This window comes from Oculina patagonica, chromosome 6, assembly GCF_052425735.1.
Source record: "Oculina patagonica isolate OP01 chromosome 6, crgOcupat, whole genome shotgun sequence".
NCBI classification, from domain to species: domain Eukaryota; kingdom Metazoa; phylum Cnidaria; class Anthozoa; order Scleractinia; family Oculinidae; genus Oculina; species Oculina patagonica.
In genome coordinates this window covers 10,856,625-10,878,213 of record NC_135763.1, presented here as the reverse complement: position 1 = coordinate 10,878,213, position 21,589 = coordinate 10,856,625, and the positions used below count along the sequence as shown (strand labels likewise).

The following is a 21,589-nucleotide window of genomic DNA, read 5'->3' as shown; positions in this document are numbered from 1 at the left end:
GGACGGACCATTAGAAAAGTGATAGGGGGGGGGGGGTGGGGAATGTTCGTCTTGCACGAATTTTTTTTTTCTGTCCATTTCTTGTGCAGGAATTTTTTTTTTCGGGTGAAACCCTCTGCTCGAATTCTTTTTTATACAAATGTTTTTTCTTCACACAAATGCCATGTTTTGTTACTTTATACCATGTTTTTGGACAAATGTTGCTTTGTTGATTATTTTTTAAATATTTTAAAACTGCTGTTGTTCATTGACTTCAGGGACTGGCAATAAGTACCGAGAGGGGGGGGGGGGGTGGGGTTCAAAGGGCGGTGCAATTGGAAACGTGGAGACCCACCCCTTCCTTCTAGCTCAAAACACAAACCCTGGTCGAGGGTTGGAAATTACATGATCCACCCCTTTCTACAAAAAATAGTTAATAAGGAAAAAGCCTTTTTGATTGTCTGTAATGGATTAGAGGTTTCTGAAGTGATATCAGCTTTTAAAGTGCGATCCTAACACTGTAATTCTATATGTAGTTTCTTACACACCTTCTTTCGCTTCTTAACACACCAAAGCAGGATGAATTTCTCGATCATTTCGTATAATAGATTTGTGTTTTTCATATATTTCTGTGTAAAGTCCTTGGGAAAACTAAGGGCGCGTTCGTTTGGGATCAATCCAGAATAAGAATAATTGGAATAATGCGACTTAGTGTTCGTTTGGCTGCTCTTCCTATTCTGGAATACGTGGATTTCATGTATGCTCCCCCAGAAAATTTTTCTAGGCTCGGAAATGCTATTTTCAGCGTTCTCCACCATATATTTCGTCGAAAAATAGATCTCATCAAGTGTTAAATGATGACAGGTATTTTCAGGTATTAATAGGACCTTTCCTTCTGCACGAATTTTTTTTCTTTGCCTTACCCTTGCACGATTTTTTTTCTTGCCATTTTGGCTTGCATGAATTTTTTTTTGGTTTTTTCCCCACCCACCCCCCCATCACTTTTCTAATGGTCCGTCCCTTACTGTTTTTCTACAGTGTACATTTTAAATTTAGTTATAGTATCGACTCGTGTACGTTTTTATTTCATAATAATTTCGATGTTTTGGACTACAGTACACTGTTTGTTTTGACTTGTCACTTATTGACAGTCGTGGTTCGAGTTAACGAGGGTAAAATGATACACAAAAAAATGCAGAAAATGACCTGGAGGGAAACGAAAATTGCTTCGAGTTAGCGGGGTTTTCGAGTTATCGAGGGTAAAATGACAGTAAATGTATGATGGAAATCTGGGGGGGGGGGGGGAAATCGATTTGGGTTCGAGTTAGCACGAGGTTCAAGTTAGCGGGGTTGCGAGTTATCGGAAGTCGACTGTACCCTGTTTTAGCTCCCTTTGTCCTAAAAGAGGAGCGTTTTGAATTTTGGAGTTTTCACTCCACACGACATCAAGGTAGCCACCAGAAGGCAGCCACATAAGTTTTAAAAATCAAAATTACTAATCCTGTGATTTTAGCAGTCTGAAAAGTTGTGAGAAGTGTTTTTGTGACTGTTTATTTGTTCATAAAGGTAAACTGATCGGTTTTTATAACAGAAATGTATTTCTGATGTTTTCATTGATTTTTGGCCGCCATATTGGTGCTCCTCGGTGGGGCACCAATGTGGAGAACCACAAAATTGTGTGTCGAACTTTTTGATGGATAACTCGTGTACAGAATACCGTACGGACTGTTAAAACGTCGGAAAAATAGATTATTCATTAACTCAAATTCTTGACTGTTTTACTTAATCGTTTTGGTTTTACTTTTTCCTGGCGTGAGCCTAGAGCAGCTGCGCGATATTAGTTATATTTAATGGTCAGCTCTGGTTTCCTTTTGTCATTTTATTTAGCTGGCGTTACAAAAATTTCCTATTTTCTTCATCATTAAGGGGTCTCCGATGTTGAGCTGTATAATGAAAGCAATAAAAAAGTATATTTTTTTTTATTTTTTAATAGCTAAATTACACGATATAATACATTTCTTACAGAACATAACATTGCTTAGGGTTATACCTTGTTTATATTGCTAACAATAAGTTTCTGTTACTATTTAGAATACGGCATTCTTCTTACAATACAATGTTACTACACTAACAACAACATTTTGCTTTCACCACACTCGTTACATTAATACAATACTTACAATTCACTGCTAAAATGCAATACCAAATGAAAGCACCCCCCCCCCCCCCCCCCAGCATTATGTCGCCGGTACCCATTTATACATCTGGGTGGAGTGAGGCACTATGAGAGTAAAGTGTCTTGCCCAAGAACACAACACAAGTGACCCCGGCCGGGGCTCGAACTCGGACCGCTCGATCCGGAGTCCGGCGCTCTAACCATTAGGCCACCGCGCCTCCCATGGCATTTACTAAGAAAACACAAAATTCTGAGATTAAGTAGCACCTATACACAGCATCCCTTTGTTGTTGTTTTTTTCGATTTCCCTAAAGAAAAGAAAGATGAAAAGGTCATTCTTGTTCATTTTGGAAATAAATAAGATCTGTAATGATGCTGCGCACGACCCAATGCCTGATGCTTGCCCTTTATGACAATCATGCTGCACCCATAGGGGTGAGGCGAAAGATCAGTTTATAGACCTTATGCAAACTTGGTTGTCATTTATTTCTTTTGTTTGGTCAAGTTTCTGAAAATGCTGATGGAAACACTTAATAATTTATGGAGTAATATGTTAAACTCAGTGAGAAGTTTCAGTGATTTTGATTAAAAGGCTGCAGGTTTGTGACCCATTTAATTTTAAGAGATTTGTGTGGAAAAAGCCACCCTGACCTGCCTTGCCTCGTTTTCATGTTTTTGGCCATATAAATGTCCCTGTAACTTCCCATTAGATAAAACTATAGCCTTGAAACTTCTTTCACTGATATACTTTGACTTGATCTTTAAGTTTAAGTTGTTTAACTTTGCTGACAAATGATTCTTCCGGGAGCCGAAAATTAATGGCAGCCATTTTTGCATTGGGTCTATGCGATGTCTGCTAAACAGTTTAGAAAGCAAATGTCATGACCATGCAACAACCTGACGGGCATATGATTATTTTTAAGACAGAAAAAAACAGTTTCCACTAGAGAGTTAGACATGCGCTTTTAAACAGAAACCTGGATACAACATTCGGACACGCCTGAGTTTGTGAGCAAACCAGAGAAAGCTAAAAATACAATAACGGAGGTTGTGAATTTACTAATTAATAATTATTCGCCAAAGGCGAAATGAAAACTTCTAAGACGAAGTCGAGGTAAATATTCACCATGTTATACTTCCCAAACTGAAATACAGTTTCTATTGGACGAGAACGTATCACGTGACGCGCGTCAAAACTGTATACCTTATTATAGGAATATAACGAAGCATTTTAACAACGCGAACAAAATGTACGCGTAATAAAATTAACGCGAATTGTCGAAAATTTATGTTTATATGCATTTAATTAACGCGAATTCTCGTGTGTTGTGTGCTTGCATGCAGTTAATTTACGCGGATTTCATGCGTATTAATTCTTTCAGCAACCTGCGCTATTCAAAAGACAAAAGAACAACGTCCAACAACAGAGCTTGAGTAATTCTGATAAACCATATACACAACAAAGATGTTTAAACTGGTTTAAACAGACCAAATAGTGATTTATATTCAATGAATGGGTCCAGGATGGAATACATCCCGTCCTAGCGCTTTCCACTGCCTCTGTTATTCCTGTAGTTTTGACGGAGAAGTAGATGGACGTAGAAACATAACTTTGCCGGAAATGAAGAAGTCTTAAAATAACAATGCTGTAAAATAGCACGACTTTAATTAACTATGACGTTAATTAACGTACATGAAATAAACGCGAATTTTTGAAATTCGCGTTAATTACATGTATCGTTAATTTCCTATAATAAGGTAACTCTCTAGGGTGAACAAAACTTTCTAACTCCCTAAGACACCCTAAGACAAGAACAGCTTGAACCTTGGACTTGCATGTGATTAGGACGTGCGGCTCGAAACCACGGTATGAACACGAAGCAATTCGAAGCTATGGACAAGAGCTACGCTTTTATTCATTGTTTTGTTTGTACTCGGGAGTCGTCAGTCGAAATACAAAGATTATTTGTAAACGCAAAAATTTAATTTGACTCAAAAAAAATATTTCTCAATGCCAATTCGAAAGTTCAAAGCACTGCCCAGTGTTAACAATTTTAATGAATCAATTCATGTCGTTTTCAGGCAAAGGACGTTTTAGTGGTGAATACAGACAACAAAGCGTTTTAACAGCGAGTTTTGTTTCTCGGGTAAACAAAACCCACTCATTAATGTTCACTTACCAAAGCCTTTAGAGGTGAATATCAAGAACTACAGAATGATGAAGTAAAACATGGAAACAAAGTGACATGCAACTGCTCACTAGTGCTCAAAACCGGAGTTTAATGCATAAATTGCGAATCAATTTACACGTGAATTTAGGCTGTAAAATGAACTGAAGACACTAAGAAAAAAAATCATCTGGTACCTTTGTTTGATCGTTGGTGACTTCACGGAGAATTGTGCTTATCGTCTAGCCGGTCTGAAGAGAAATAAATTAAGGTCACGATCTGACACAGTTTGTCATGGCTCACGGTACATTTCACGGTGGCTCGCGATATGTGAACTCACTGTGTTTACGCTGTCAGTTCCTAGATGACTTGAAGCTGAATACCACTTCATGAAAACAGTCTTTCAAATAAACGAATTTGCATTCAGCAAATGTCCACCAGGTTTACTTGCCTCTGGACGACAAAGGTGGCACGACTTAGTAACCAAGCCTAGAAATGCAATACAGTGAAATCCGGTTTACTCGAACACTGAAGGGAAACGAAAGTTAGCGGGGTTTAGAGTTATCGGGTTCGATTGAATATTCAATTTCCCAAGTTAATAGTTGATAGTTTACTGATTTTACAGCTCTTCGATACACAGACTACACAGTCCGTCACAGTACAGTGCAAATTAAACTTGTCTTCGTCAGATACTCTCACACGATCATAAATTTTATGTTAAGAGTGGAAAATGACTGTCAAATACGTGATCTGTTCGTTGCTCAATTAAAATCAATTGCTGTAGTGTTAGATTTAGTGCATGTTTAAATCCAAATACACGACAAGAAGAGCTAATGGAATATTTCAATAGGCATCCGTGGCGAGTTGCAAGAACCAGAATTCGAGTTATCGGGGTAAATTTAACCCAAATTGTGATCAAGGGGAACGAAATTTAGTTCGAGTTAGCGGGGTCTCGAGTTATCCGAGTTCGAGTAAACCGAGTACAAATGACTGAAAAGTGGGGTCAAATGCAAGGGAAATGGAAGTTTGTTCTAGTTAGCGGGGTTATCCGAGTTACCGGGGTTCTACCGTTTTCGCAAAGCGCGGTGAATATAGGTTAGCTTTTAGATATAATTTAGCTGTTAATTCTTATTTTTTACATAGTTTTTAATATAATTGTCATAATATTGTATAACTAATTTTTAATTTTTATTCTTATTCCTATATTTAGCTCTTTTTAAATATTTTTACCATGGTAACTTTTAATATGTATTTTATCAAATGAAATAAAGACACTTTATTTATTATTTATTTATCTAGGGGCAACCGCACAAACAAGATAGTGACAATCATTTTTGGGATTTTCGTAGTCGGTTATAAAATTTAACATTATTTCACTGTTATTGACTCTCCGAGATCATCCGTCTACATGTAGTTAGAAAATACCATGAACGCCACATCCATGAAAGCGGATTCGGGGATTGTGCCCGTGTAAATGTCATATTTTGAAAGAAACATCTTCAAACTGACAATGGATACGGAGTGTCCGAAACATGTCTTTTGAAATTTAGAAGTGTGTTTATTTTTTCAAATGTTTAATTTCGCTCATACTTTTAAGAAATTTCGCTAATATTTATTTGAAAGGTGCGATAGTCTTTAACTTTCTAAACATCCACGATAGTGGCCCTACACCAGTTATATATCAAACAAAGTACCTCCTAGCTTCCTAGTCAGCACATATAAATTAAAGTTAATGTGACAACCATGAAAGACTGCAAGACTATCACTCTTGCGTTACATTCAAGGTCAAATTCACTTCTAGAGTGTGATGCGCTATTCGGGCTGGCCAATCACATCGCCCCCTTTTCTATTATGTCAATCAAGGCCATGCGGTTTTATCTAGACTTGAGTAGTTTTACTTCAAATTCTCTGAGCTCTCTAGAAGAGTTTTCACAATAATTATTATTGCTGTGATATCCTTCGATTGTTTTTTGCTTCAACATCGCTCCATCAGTACTTTATGAGTTATCCTGGTATCTGCACGCGAACTACGTTCCGGTTTTACACATTTTATTCTGTCGTTCGAAGATAAATATGCGGACGATCTGTCGAAGGCCTCGCACTACTGAACAGGTATTCGGTCCAGCAACTGAGGAACTTGATATGCATTCACAGAACGGATTGCCTCTACCGGAATATGGCCACTCTACCGACTCGGCTTCAAGGTCCTGTGGTCTCCAAACCGCGGCTAAAACCGACAGTACAGCAAACAGCATGAACCTCACGAAAACATCATTTGTATGGTGGAGACAACATGCCTTCGTTTGCCCGAGATTATGTAATGTGAATGAACGACTTATAAAGAACAAGACGATTTCTTCAACTAGAAAATACTATTCTCTTGTCAAGCCGGAGAACAACCAACAAGGGTCATGGCCGTCGTGAATGTCTTTCAAGCCTCGTCCAGCGCCTTCTCTCCCGCCGAAAGTGGTCAGTAAAAAATTTGACAAGCAATCCGGATTTCCCTAGGGTGCATCTTGGCCAAGTGGAATCCAGGAGCTTGCTAAAAGCTAAGTATAACTATTTACTAGTGGTAACCATAGGTTAGAAAGTGCGGGCCTTGACGCAGTTAGAAAAGGTACTGGTACGAGAGTGCGTAATTTTAGATGGCAGTGTCGATAAATAAATGATTAAGGTGGCCCGCGCGCGGGTTATGAGGCTGACAGTTCCCTTTTTTAAGCGCGTTTTAAAACGGGAAAACGTGAAGCGATTGCTCAGATTTTTGAGAACCTGAAAGAAAAATCCTTAAATTGTATAAAATGATAAGCTTTATAGCGATCAAACGCGATTTGTTTAAGTTATGAGCGATTTTCGGAAGCTTTCGTTTATAATAAAATGCGATTATTTTTTAAATGCCACGGTGAATTTTTCTATAATTACCCCAAAAAGCTGCCAAACAGTTGAAGTTTACTCACAACAACTTACAGGAAAATCCACTCCGTAGATTTCCTGAACAAGCGACATCTTTATTTTGCCTTTAAAAACTGTTGTGTTATGCGTCTGTCTTGACCGTCGCATAATTTTGATACTTATACTAACCCAGTACCAGCCAGTTTTGAGGCTGATGTCACCTTAATCTTGTGTGTAAAAGTTAGAACGATCGTGTATATACATCAAATGTTAACAGTCAATAAAGATGGATGGTTTCAGCCGAATTTTTAAAAATATCAAACAAATGACGTTATTTCACATTGCGAAAAATTTGTCGATTTGTTTTGCATTTTTTTAAAGCTGCAACTAGAACAGGATATTTTAAAGGTTTCTGCTAATTTTTAGCGTGTTTCTTTCATACGGTTTGAAGAATTTCGGTTGCAAAGTTAGGTACATTTGATTTCCAAGTTCTGGTCGCTTTGTAAACCCCGCATTTCGAATGAAGTTATACTGTTGTTTTCGAAGAGAGGTGTTACTTTCAAATTCCGCATGATCTTCTGTCACTTGGAAATAACACAGCCTGAAATAGTTACTACTAAAATGACAATTACCGTTCCTCCACATGTATTCCCTGACGGCAGAAGATCGTGCGGAATTTGGAAGTAACACCTCTCTTCGAACAACAACAGAATAATTTCATTCGAAATGCGAGGTTTACAAAGCGATTAGAACTTGGAAAGCAAATGTATCTGACTTTGCGACCAAATTTCTTCAAACCGTATGAACGAAATACGCACAAACCTTTGCAATATCCTGTTCTAGTTGCAGCTTTAAAAAAATGCAAAACAAATCGACAAATTTTTCGCAATTTGAAATAACGTCATTTGTTTGATATTTTCAAAAATTCGGCTGAAAACCATCCATCTTTATTGACTGCTAACATTTTATGTATATACACGATCTTTTTAACTTTTACACGCAAGATTAAGGTGACATCAGCCTCAACACTGGCTGGTACTGGGTTATTATAAGTATCAAAATTATGCGACGGTCAAGACAGACGCATAACACAACAGTTTTTAAAGGCAAAATAAAGATGTCGCTCGTTCAGGAAATCTACGGAGTGGATTTTCCTGTAAGTTGTTGTGAGTAAACTTCAACTGTTTGGCAGCGTTTTGAGGTAATTGCAGAAAAACTCACCGTGGCATTTTAAAAATAATCGCATTTTATTAAAAACGAAGGCTTCCGAAAATCGCTCATAACTTAAACAAATCAAGTTTGATCGCCATAAAATTTATCAATTTATATAATTTAAGCATTATTCTTTCAGATTCTAAAAACTCTAAGCAATCGCTTCACGGTTTCCCGTTTTAAAACGCGCTTAAAAAAGGGAACTGTCAGCCTCATAAATACCCGCGGGCCACCTTAACGTGCTTGTGAAACACGATAGCGTATCAAAACCTTAAATCGTACACGCAAAACAAAATAAAATTAACAGGTTCGAAATAGACCCAATACAACAAAAAAGGAATGGCATCCTTTGTGTATAGTTTACATGTTCATTATGAATACTGGTTGCTGCTTTTTTTAGTATTTTTCGTATCTTACAACAAAGTAAAATTCATTTATTTTACCACATATAATTCAGAATATGCATGGCCTTACTTCAGTCTCGCCTGCCTTTTTACATGCTTGTGAAATCATCGCCGTTGCCAAAGAATTTCACGCAACCGTAAAAACACACGCAAACACACGCTAAATAAAATAAATTTAACAGGTTCGAAATAGACCCAATACGACCTTTGTGTATAGTTTAAATGTTCATTATGAATACTGGTTGCTGCTTTTTTAGTATTTTTCGTATCTTACAACAAAGCATTCATTTATTTTACCACATATAATTCAGAATATGCATGGCCTTACTTCAGTTTCGCCTGCCTTTTTACATGCTTGTGAAATCATCGCCGTTGCCAAAGAATTTCACGCAACCGTAAAAACACACGCAAACACACACGCAAATGAAATTAAATAGAAATAACGGGTTCGCAAAATACAGCAAAAAAAATAGAATGACACCCTATTTTATACATTTTGATCATAAAAACTGCTGGCTGCTATTTAGTATTTTTCGGATCTTACCAAACTGTGACATTCTTTAATTTTACTATAAATTTTACGTTGCTAAAGGAGCAAAAAAATTGTCATATGAATCCCTAAGTAAACAGAAGGGCAGAAGATATCATCTCAAGGCAACCAATCACAAACGTCAAGTGTCATCAACAACCAATAGAAAAATGCGACAACAGTTTCAGCATATTCCACGTCGTCAATTTGGTTTTAAAATAACCGTCCTTATTTTAGTTGGTTCAGACTGTTTGTTTCATAGAGAAAGTCAGGTAGGTTGAGATCAAGACTAAGCACTTTTTTCAAATTTTTTCATGATCTCTCTACGTATAACATTGCAACTAAATCTGCGACTGTTCGTTTATGTTCTGCAGGTCAGCCGATCAATTGCTTTAACTGAAGTAAACATTGATAAAAATCATTCAGCAAATACCCAAGGTAGGTGAGATCTCAGTAGTCGCGACAAAAACTGCATAGATCGTTGTGTTGAATGGTCCTTCAAAAAATGCGCGTGTAGAGTTTTCACCAAAATTCAAGGGTCTCGTCATTTCGAATTTTTCACCAACATATCCTACGTATACAACAACTGCTCGTTGGACTTTGTTGGACTAATGACTCAACAATCATTTGGAACACTCTTTTTAGAAATGCGCGCACCGAAGGCAGGCTTAAAGACTTATTACTAAAGCACCGGTGAACAAAAAGGAGTCGAGTGCAGTTACCATGACAAAATCCGCCGTATATAGCGTAACAAGTTCAGCTGAAAAAGCGGTTTAAGTGATCGTTATGAGCAAAAACGTGTTCTGTAAGCTCTTGTTGTTTAAAGTTGTATACATTTTTTTTATTTAGGTTTGGTTTTTATTGCTGAATAGAGATGTTTCGCATAAGGCCACTCCATATGCTAATGATCCACTATTAGTGGATTTGGTAGAGATACCCAGGAGACTAGTTTTCTGTTGTTTAAAGGACGTGAACAGAACCTTGTAAACCTATCTATTAGTTGGAAACTTATGGCGCCATCCAAGGTGGTTTCAGCCAGTCTTTGTACAACTATTGCGCAGATGCACGTTGTGCTTTTCAGACACTATTTAAACCGAGTTCCCGCTAAAGTAAAGTTGAGTGAATTTAAAAAAGCGCAAGATGTTTTGAAAGAATTTTTCACTAAAACTTACTGTGATTCCAGTGGGAATATGACAAAGAATTTGGAAGTAAAGATAACTTTGAATAAGGTAACACGAAGCGGTTTATAAAAAAAATGAAGGAGAATGATTTATGGACTATACGGAAGAGCGCCTACATAATCACGGTTCACAAGAATATTTTTTTCAAAGTCCGCGTGTTACGACCCAGCCGTTAGTTGTTGTTGTTGTTGCTTCTCTTTTTTGCCCGTCGCATTTCAGCGCAAAACAGAACGCTTTCATTTTAATTGAAAAGAAAATGAAAACAAAGGCTTGTGCATGTTCCTTTGTAATCAAAACTGGTCTCCTGGGTAATTCTACTAAATCCACTAATAGTAGATGATTAGCATATGGAGTGGTCTTATGCGAAACATCTCTAATACGCAAACCAAGTTTTTGTTTGCCAATTGTATGATTTTCATGTAGCTATAAAACTTTTGTTTAGCAAAGAATTACCGAAAAACGCTTTCCTTAGCGACATGCTTGACTATTGCAAAAATGGAGACAAAATATGAATTGTAAATATCGATGATAATTGAGGTGTTACTTCCAAATTCCGCACGATCTTCTACCGTCAGGGAATACATGTGCAGGAACGGTATTTGTCATTTTAGTAGTAACTATTTCAGGCTGTGTTATTTCCAAGTGGCAGAAGATCGTGCGGAATTTGAAAGCAACGCCTCTCTTCGAAAACAACAGTATAATTTCATTGGAAATGCGGGGTTTACAAAGCGACCAAATCTTGGAAAGTAAATGTACCTGACTTTCCGACCGAAATTCTTCAAACCGTATGATAGGAACACGCTGAAACTCGGCACACATCTTTGCAATATCCTGTTCTAGCTGCAGCTTTAAAAAAATGAAAAACAAATCGACAAATTTTCCGCAATTCTAAATAACGTCATTTGTTTGATATTTTTAAAAATTCGGCTGAAAACCATCCATCTTTATTGACTGCTAACATTTGATGTATATACACGATCTTTTTAACTTTTACACACAAGATTAAGGTGACATTAGACTCAAAACTGGCTGGTACTGGATTAGTATAAGTATCAAATTTATGCGACGGTAAAGTCAGACGCATAAAACAACAGTTTTTAAGGCAAAATAAAGATGTCGCTCGTTCAGGAAATTTACGGAGTGGATTTTCCTGTAAGTTGTTGTGAGTAAACTTCAACTGTTTGGCAGCGTTTTGGGGTAATTACAGAAAAATTCACCGTGGCATTTTCAAAATAACCGGTATGCAATGCATACTAAGGCGAGGACGTTCCAGTTAAGCAAGTCAGTATGTTAAAAATTCCAGACAAGGAACTGAGAATAGGCCTTTTGGGCTTTGTTTGTTTGTTGTCCCTTTTCAGACTATGTGGCATCACTCTCGAGAATCACTTCTTTCAAATTCGAACAAATGCTCTTGGTATTCAGATAGTTTTAGTTTTTTTTTGGCATGCCTAAGGGCATCCTAGTTGTTTTCAGGGTGCGTGTGTATTTCCCTTGGGAGTGAGGATAATTGGATTAACAACCGAAATAACCAATAAGAGCATCAAATATTGGTCCCTTGGGTGTTGGGCAACCGGTTTTGGCAAGGTTGGGTTAAATTGTGAGGAATTGAGGAAAACAGAGGAAAACAGGTTTTGATGCGGAAGACAAGGAAATTAGTCAAATGCATGAGCTCGAGGATAACTGGTTTTGCAAGGTGATTGATCGATTGTTTCCATTTTCGTGTTCAGCTGCGTGTAAACAAAAGCGCTTAAGTTGCTTTAAATAAATCCGGGAATATACCGCCCGAACTAACTAACATCTAAATTATTCAGTTACAGTTGGACTCTCTTTCCTCACATCGGTAGAGCGACTTGCGGAAATACGTTGACTATGCCAAAATGATAAACAAAAGCGAATTCTTTTGGTATTTTCCTTCGTGAAAGGAAAAAATTTCTGCCGAAAACTTTGAATAATAATATCCAATATTACAAACTTACAAAATGCTTCCCGAGAAAAGATTCGTTTTCCATTGGAGGAGGTTGCCACTCGCTCACCGGTCGCCATATACAAATATAGTTGACTACCAATTCCAAGAAATTTCTCCGAGTTTAAGTCTTTTGTCGATCTTATTTTTTTCGCTCCTAGCGAGGAGTGTCAAGAAGGAAACATGCGCACTTTTCGCGAGGGACAATAAGAGGAAGGCTTATCAGGTTCTACACCGTAGTACTCTAATTTAGTGTGTTGTAAAGGCACCTTGAGTTAATTAATTGAGATGACGTTCATGTTTACGGTCCTTCAATGTTCTCAGTTTTAAATATCTTTATCCTGAACTATATCAGTGACGGGAACACTTTGGCGGCTAACGTCTTCCGCTGTTGCCCTTATCATAAAAATACTATAACGGAACTCTTCCGACCAATGTAGTCTACGGTTTATCATTAAGCATAAAAAATCTTTACGGCATCCCCATTTGTTGCTACTTTTCCAGCAACAAATCTACTTGTTTTACTTGTTTTTTAAAAAAACAAGTTCTCTGGGCAGCATCATGTGGTTTGAAACGGCAATTTACACTGACAAAGCCAAAAATGTCTATTGAGTAAAATTGTGAGTCCAAAAGATATCCAAGTAATTGAACGCCGAAATTGATATCGTTGATTAAAGTGTGATTTACAGCAAGGAGCCCACATTTGTGACCACTTTTAATTAATTCACATTCTTTCATGCAGCCGTTTTCCAATGAGAAGCTGTGACGAGCTTCTGATTGGATAAAACCTGCAAGAAAGAATATGAATACATTAAAAGTGGTCACCTTTCTGGGCTCCTCGCTCTAAGTCGAAAGTTGAGACACTGAGTCATTTGCTATAATAAAGGAGGGAAAATGGGTTTGTCAGGTAAATAAAATTTTAAAATACAGCACGTTGTTTTCCAGTGGTGTTTTAAGTTGTGCATTCCAAGGTATGGTGAGTTTGTAACCAACGTTAATTAATAAAAGGAAAATAATAAGCTGCTTTGATCACAAAATTGGCAATTTAATTTGAACAATTCTAATATGATGTCTTCTATCACGATTTTTGACAATGGAATGCAACATATTTTGTAACTGTACTAGACATCAAGGAAACTTCCACGAGTTTGGCATAAAAATATTGTCTTGCAATAATGTATCTAGATTGCCTCTTGTTTAAATATAGCTGACAGTTGCACTGACTGTACAATCTGTAACGTACCCTTTGTCCAGTAGGTCCAAACACTTAATCTCATTTACAGGTAAAACACAGTGCAAGGAAGTACAAGTTTCCAGGAAGAAAAGTTGATATAATGTCTTGATTGACTCTTGTTAAATTTAAATGGGGCTGATAGTTGTTTGCACTATCTGTACAATCTGTGATGCAAGCAAGTCCAAAATTTTGATGCAGTACAAGTGGAGACTAAGAAGTAGAGTTGATACGGTGGTTTGCCAGTGATGAATTTGTATTGAGGGTCTTTCAGTAGTAAATCCAGAGTTGTTTTACACCGTTTTTAGTGCAGAATGCACTTTTGTGATGGTTTGGTGGGCAGTCGTGTGATAAACCCCTAACGCGCTAATGTGTAAACTTTTAATCACCAATTAATTAATTAATATCAATTAATTAATTATTCCTTGTGGAGGGGGTGGGGGTGGGGAGCACCTGACCGTACCCCTAGGTAAAACCTGGAGCACATCTACGTTACTTTAATATGAAGATCTCAAACGTATATATTTGTTTCAGAAAACCCTTTGCTCTCCTTGTGGTACTACTCAACGTAATTTACACCAAACGCATGCGCAGATTAGTCTACGTTGTTTTCTGGAACTATCATGAACATCGCTTGTATTGCGTGTTTGCGGTAGGCTTCCTGCAGACTTCTTGGCGCCAAGTAAAAACCGGAAATTAATTAAATTAGATTTTGAGACTTTCACAGCGCTTTCGTAATTAGGTATGCAAAAACTTGCACCGGGATTTTCGGCGTGAACACCTGATAATCAGGAAACAAATATCCTAGCTGTACTGCGTTTTAAAAAACCTGTCGAAAAATATGTTTTTTGATTAGATTTGTTTCTTTAGTTTATGAGAATCGTCTTTCGTGCAGTCTAAACCGTAACTTAATTAAATTAAACAAATGTCATCGATGCCGCCGTAAAACAAACAAAAAACAAAAGTTTCATGTTATCGCATTTTCAAGGAAGACAAAAGTATTTTGTTGCAAACGAACAAAAGTGTCGTGTTACGTTTGCAAAGATTAGCGTAAGGAACACCTGGGAAAGAATACAAGTAGCCTGTGAACAGTTTTTCCGAAAGTAAAATAAAGCAAATAAACACGAACATATATAAAACATCATACTTTCAATTGTTCCATATTGCATTCTGCACTTACCAAATCATCGAGATTTTTTAACTTTGGTGTTATTGCTACATGGTTTTCGCTGTGTTTTGCTAAAAATATATCTGCCATTCATAGTGAGGATTGGGCTTTTTATTATGTACATATTGCATAGAGGCAGAATAGAGGCCAATAACCAGTTCCAATGCAATAGCTACATTCACACTGCACATTCATGGTGCTTCTTGACAAAGTGCAGATTAAACATATTGAAGCAATTAGGACAAAGCACAGCAATCAGTGGATTCTTTGAAAACTGTATCTTGGATGTTTTCTGTTGTTGCTGTTTTTAGTTCTGTTCTGTAAACATAATGAAAGAAAGAATCAATAGTTAAAAAAAATAATAACTGTTTAACACATATTTGTTTAGACACCAAGACTGATTAACTTCAACAATTTAATGCAACATAAGTAGTTACTTAATTTACTTAAATTCCTTTTTTTTCTGAAACACATCTTTCTACATGTACATTATATCTTTCTTAAATCATTTACTAGAAATCATAGCCTACAAAAATAAATGTATATACTCTTTTTTGGTTGATAACCACACAGCTTTAAGGTCACTGAGGTGTGTCTCTAGAACACCAGTTTGGACTCTTGATTTATTTAGATTTGTATAAATATATGATCAATTGTAGTTCTGTTATCAGTGGTAAAGCCTGAAATAAGTTTGTTTGTATCCATATTTTACAATCATTTGTTTATATAGATTTACTGCTGCTTTGTACACCACTATTAAAATCAATGTTGAAATCTGACCTAGTAGAAAGCGTGAAAACGTTCTGTTGCCAGAAGGGATCGCGAATGAGCTTTAGATAGATAGATAACTTTATTTTACATGGTTAGAACACTTAGCTAAAAGCTAGTTTCCAGGTTCACCATGAAAATAAATATAAATTTTAGCAAATTAAATATAACAACATCTGGCAGATATTTCACTTTTAAAATCGTTATTTCGATTCCGTAAATACTTTGACAATTATGTTATTCATACACTACGGTATTCAATAAAGTAAAAGCAAATATAAACTTTAGATAGCTCACCTCAGCTGCAGTTGTCGCAGTACGTCTTCTGCACTTCTCGTCTTCAGTTAAAGCTCAGGTTACAATGTCGCCAGGCAGTAGTTCAAATCACTTGTAAATAGTTTAGTCCCTCGACTTATAAGGTGTGTCGATAAGGTTTTTGTGTACTTTGATATCACAAAAAGTTTGTATTAAAGTGAGCGAAAAAAATATCAGCTACTAATCGAGTCAAGGCTTCTGGCTTCGAAAAATTCTCACACGCTCGACCGAACAATCAAGATGGCGGACGCCACAAATCTCAAACCATGATCTAGTTACCAGTCCTCTTCGGTTCGAATCATCACATCGCCCATCTTAACACGAAGAATCCAAAATCGCTTTATACTAACATGATAACATTAGGCTCGAGACTACGTCCTCGCCTAAAAATCGCATTTTATTAAAAACGAAGGCTTCCAAAAATCGCTTATAACTTTAACAAATCGCGTTTGATCGCCATAAAATTTATCATTTTATATAATTTAAACATTACTTTTTTCAGATTCTCAAAAATCTAAGCAATCGCTTCACGTTTTGTTGTTTTAAAACGCGCTTGAAAGAGGGAACTGTCAGCCTCATAAATACCCGCGGGCCACCTTAAATGGACAAAAGACAATTATCCCGAGTAACGCGTCACGCAAGGAATGCATATTTTTATCAGTTTTGGGAAGTGTAATCGAGCACGCAGTGTGAATTGAGATGTGATTTTTCTCAGTCGGTAAACTCGCTATGTTGTGCTCGCCTTTTATTAACGTGGCGCGATTAATGATAAATCACGCTTAATTGCCGCTAACCGACCGCGAACCAGTCAGAGTTGTTTTTTGTCGGATTGACAGTTTAGTGAACTGTAGTCCAGCACGCGGTGTGAATTGAGATGTGATTTTCCTCGGTCGATAAACTCGCTATATTGTCAGTGTTATAACGAATTTCTCGAGAATAACCGTTGTTGGAATCATTCGCTTTGCCGTGGTTTATGCGTGATACAATCAGAGCAAAAGCAACACCCGTAAAACAAGTCTGCAAATTGTAATGTTTGCAATCTTCCATGTGACAGAAGCCTAGATCTTATGTGACAATCGTTCTTGGAGAACAGATTTTCTCTTCCGGTGTTACGACAAACTGTCGTGATTGACACATTTTTCGCATTCCGATCGTTCTTAGTGGAAGAACAAAATTTTCAACTTCTGTTTTCTGTTCGCTATTTATTAACGTGGCGCGCACGCGTAAAACGCTATCCGCTGGTCACTGTCAAGATTAGGGTTGCGGGCCTCTCTTGGGCCCGCAATAAGCTGATTCTATTTTGCGTTATATCATAGTTAGTAGAGTTATATTCGACCGGCGTGAAATGAGATTTTAATATGAAAACAAACGAAACTTAGAGCAATTTGCAGGCTGCCGTTTCCATCAGCCGTCGTAAAGCCTAAAGGGCTGGAAATTACAAGATACCGGTGGAATTTGCTATTGTTATCTTCTGCAGCGTTCGAAGTCATGTCTTAATACCTGAGTAGACGAGACCCTTTATAATTTGGCTGCTCAAAGTTGAGGAAGAGTGACATAAACTTAGCTTTGCTGGAGGCTAGTGTGGTGAATTCTCGTCCCTTGTCACTAAAGTCAAAATAGGACAAATAACAACTCAAAGCAACGAAAGTTCTCAGCTTATAGAATACTTTATGAAGATTCTGAAAATGTAAAGAGTTTTTACATTTAATGCAAGGAATTTGAGGTATTTTAAAGGTGCCCATTGTGACTGCCATTTTAACAAAAAATAGGTTATAACTCAAGGGGAAATTGAACAATTGTAGCAAGAATTTGATCCAAGACATACAGGGGCGTACCTGCCTTTACAAGCACTATAAATTGCCTAGGAACGCCCCTGACATAAAATACAATAACAGGACTTTTTACGGGAGTATGTCACAGGAAATATAAAAGTGAGGATTCTAGGATCAAAACATAAAATTTTGCTTTGTAGTGAATACATTACCTTGTTCATGCAAGAAGCATCAAACAACTCACGACATACTCGAAATTCTAACCATTTCAAGCCTGCCAAATTTAGTGGCACAAGGATAAATCTAACAGGAGCTACTCTATCTACAATGAATGCATGTTTGTGTCGCAAGTGTCTAAATTGTTCAAAGACGCCTTATTTTTCGCACCTTCTTCCCTGATTGATTCTTGTGCGAGTTCTGCCTTCCTGCCATGTTTCTCAGGTCAGCAATGTATAATTTCAGTGGTGAATAACAAACTTTTGCTCTGTATAAGGTCTTTCTTTCCGTTTTTCCCAGCACTCATTGAATTCGTGCTGTATCATTCAAAGGGAAACCATGAATTGGCATTTTAGCATTAACAGTCTTGTATTTATATATCTATCATCATCATCATCATCATCATCATTTTATTTGCCACTTCAGAATTACAAATACAAATTAAAATAACTTAAAAGATAGGGCGAGGAGACCTCCAAGAAACCACAAGGCTTATGGGGGAGGCCACCTCGGGTTAGCAATAAGTTTGTAATTTCGCTGTGAGTGTGCAGCTACATGTAGGTCAATTTCAGACTCATTTTATTAGAAATTTAATCATTTTTGTTTTCTTAAAAGAAGAAAAGCTACCCGAACCAGTGATCGATTCTGGTAGAGTATTCCAAATTTTAGGACCCTGGAAAAGTATTGTAAACTGCTTTAGATTTGTACGACAGTGATGTGGTCGATAACACTTGGCTATTCTTGTATCATAACTGTGTATTTGACTACGGGGGCAATAATTGGTTATGATAGTAAAACATAAATTTAGCTATTTGCAATGCATTAACTTGGAAGATATCTAAGATGCCCAGTTTAGCAACTAAGGGGGCAGAATGTTCTCGATAGTCTGAGTTGGTAATAGCTCGCACAGCACGTTTTTGTAAATTAAAAATTCTATTTAAATTAGTTACATATGTAGAAGACCAGGCTGAATTACAGTAAGTGATATAAGGGTAAATTAAGGTGTAGTACAGAGCAAGCTTAGTATTAGATGATAAATAATATCTTGACCTAAATATGACACCAACTGACTTAGAGATTTGTTTACATACTCCTTTACGTGTATGAAATGGCTAGGTCACACCTTACGGATGCCTTCCTGTTCCATCACAAGGCAAGCTTTGTCCTGAAATCCTCAAGGGAGTTAAAAGAGAGGTCGACCATGAACACCTGGAGACGTTTGCTAAAAGCAGAGATCAAGTCCATGGGCAATAATAATAATATTAATAAAACTTTATTTAAACTCGAATTTTGAGTAGCTTGGCAGCTAATATTTTCGAGAACGAAAAATAGAGAACAAAAAAAAAATAAATAAAAATTACTATTTACATATTTAAAATTGACTTATATTAACTAATTATAAAATTGTCATTTACATGCTTCATGATTTGGCTTTGCAGATGTATCTTTTAATGTCAGATAAGTTACATAGCCTTATTAAATTAGGTAGAGAATTCCATTCTTTTGTTGCCAGATAAGTAAAGGAGTGGAGACCAAAAGTTGTAGTTTTAGGTTTGGGCATTTCCAGTATATAGTTTCCACGCAGGTTGTATGAAGTAGAACGGAACGAGAACATGTTTCTCATATAGGCTGGATAGTCATTGAAAAATAGACTTTTGTACAAGATAGTAAGGAATTTACAGATGCGTTGATCATGAAGTTGGGACAGTTTATCCTGTCTAGCAGCACATTATAAGGCGATTCAAAATCACTTAAAATGAATCTCAGAGTTGGTACCAGCTAGAGAGGGATGCACGGGACAGGATGCTATGACGAGAGACTGTTGATGGTCTATACTCCTAAGAAGGAGTCGAGCGAAGGGCTACTACTACTTATTTACATGTTAACTTAAACCTATTTTATATTTGTGTGGTGTTCGTCTATGGGGAATACACTTCGTGTATTTGTGGGGATGAAGTGCTCTGTACCATTCGCCCTTTTGCCCCATAGCCTCACAGGGTCAGCTTTCCCCTTATAGTGGGGACCCCCAGTGTTGCTGTTGTTGGTTGTTGTGATTGTTCCCAAGGGTCCTAGAGATTAGGACCCCAGGTTCTTGGGAACGTTCCCAAGGGTCCTAGAGATTAGGACCCCAGGTTCTTGGGAACCAGGGCATGTGGTTGTGTTTGTTCCCAAGGGTCCTAGAGATTAGGACCCCAGGTTCTTGGGAACTAGGGCTTCCTGAAAGGAAGGAAAGGATTCCAGTCTCTCGTTGCCAACCAACTAACCTGTGATACATGTACCCTGCATGATTCCTATTGATGATTCTGATTGGCAACTCGAGCACTTCATCCCTTACCCCTTTTCTCTCACTGAACTTGTTGTCTTGTTTTGACTTCATGGGTTGGGAACATTAAAGCAAATTTATATGTAATATAAATGCCAATTTACATGTAATATAAATTAAAGTTAATGTGACAACCATGAAAGGAGTTCAGAGAAGTCATAAGATCACTCTATTCAAATATGCAGATCTGTCACGTAATATGCTGCAAGACTATCACTCTTGCGTTACATTCAAGGTCAAATTCACTTCTAGAGTGTGATGCGCTATTCGGGCTGGCCAATCACATCGCCCCCTTTTCTATTATGTCAATCAAGGCCATGCGGTTTTATCTAGACTTGAGTAGTTTTACTTCAAATTCTCTGAGCTCCCTAGAAGAGTTTTCACAATAATCCCCACCCACCCAACCCTCTTTGGTTCTCTTTTAGCTTAGTATTTGTAAAAATGTAGGCAATGTTGTAGTTCTACGCACATATCCGGCTATGTTGAGGGTGTTTATTTTATTATTATTATTATTTACAAACGTAAGCCATAGCTGATGGACTAAAGAAGCAAGCCCGTATTTATAGACATTGTTATAATTATTATTATTTCCATTTTGTATGCTAACTTACGTTTAGAGCTGATGGACTTAAGCAGCATGCCTGCTTACAGAATTGTTTTTTATATTGTTACCATTTTGTATGCTAGCTCAGGCTTAGAGCTGTTGGACTTGAACAATGTGTCTGCTTTTGAGATATTGATATACATGTAACCGCTAGCTTTAGTGTCGAGCTGGCATACACTAACTCGACCATTCTGTTATTCGATTACTGTCTCTTCTGAACTTCTTCAATAGCTTTAGACCATCTTAATTAAGCATTGTCTTTCCTTATAGTTAAAAAACCACGGGAGGGATGAAGTGCTCTGTACCATTCGCCCTTTTGCCCCATAGCCTCACAGGGTCAGCTTTCCCCTTATAGTGGGGACCCCCAGTGTTGCTGTTGTTGGTTGTTGTGATTGTTCCCAAGGGTCCTAGAGATTAGGACCCCAGGTTCTTGGGAACCAGGGCATGTGGTTGTGTTTGTTCCCAAGGGTCCTAGAGATTAGGACCCCAGGTTCTTGGGAACTAGGGCTTCCTGAAAGGAAGGAAAGGATTCCAGTCTCTCGTTGCCAACCAACTAACCTGTGATACATGTACCCTGCATGATTCCTATTGATGATTCTGATTGGCAACTCGAGCACTTCATCCCTTACCCCTTTTCTCCCACTGAACTTGTTGTCTTGTTTTGACTTCATGGGTTGGGAACATTAAAGAA

General features: G+C 37.5%; 1 protein-coding gene and 1 long non-coding RNA gene across 2 annotated transcripts in view; both read left to right on the top strand.

Annotated features, from left to right (window-relative positions):
* Positions 1 to 21,589, top strand: part of LOC144658677 (coadhesin-like) — a 39,254-nt gene that overhangs the window by 15,087 nt on the left and 2,578 nt on the right. The gene's annotated exons all lie outside the window — the stretch shown is intronic.
* On the top strand, positions 8,570 to 21,545 carry LOC144656138 (uncharacterized). The gene is made up of 3 exons (XR_013571267.1): positions 8,570 to 9,629; positions 9,732 to 9,795; positions 19,088 to 21,545. It is a non-coding gene; the product is annotated as an uncharacterized LOC144656138 (long non-coding RNA).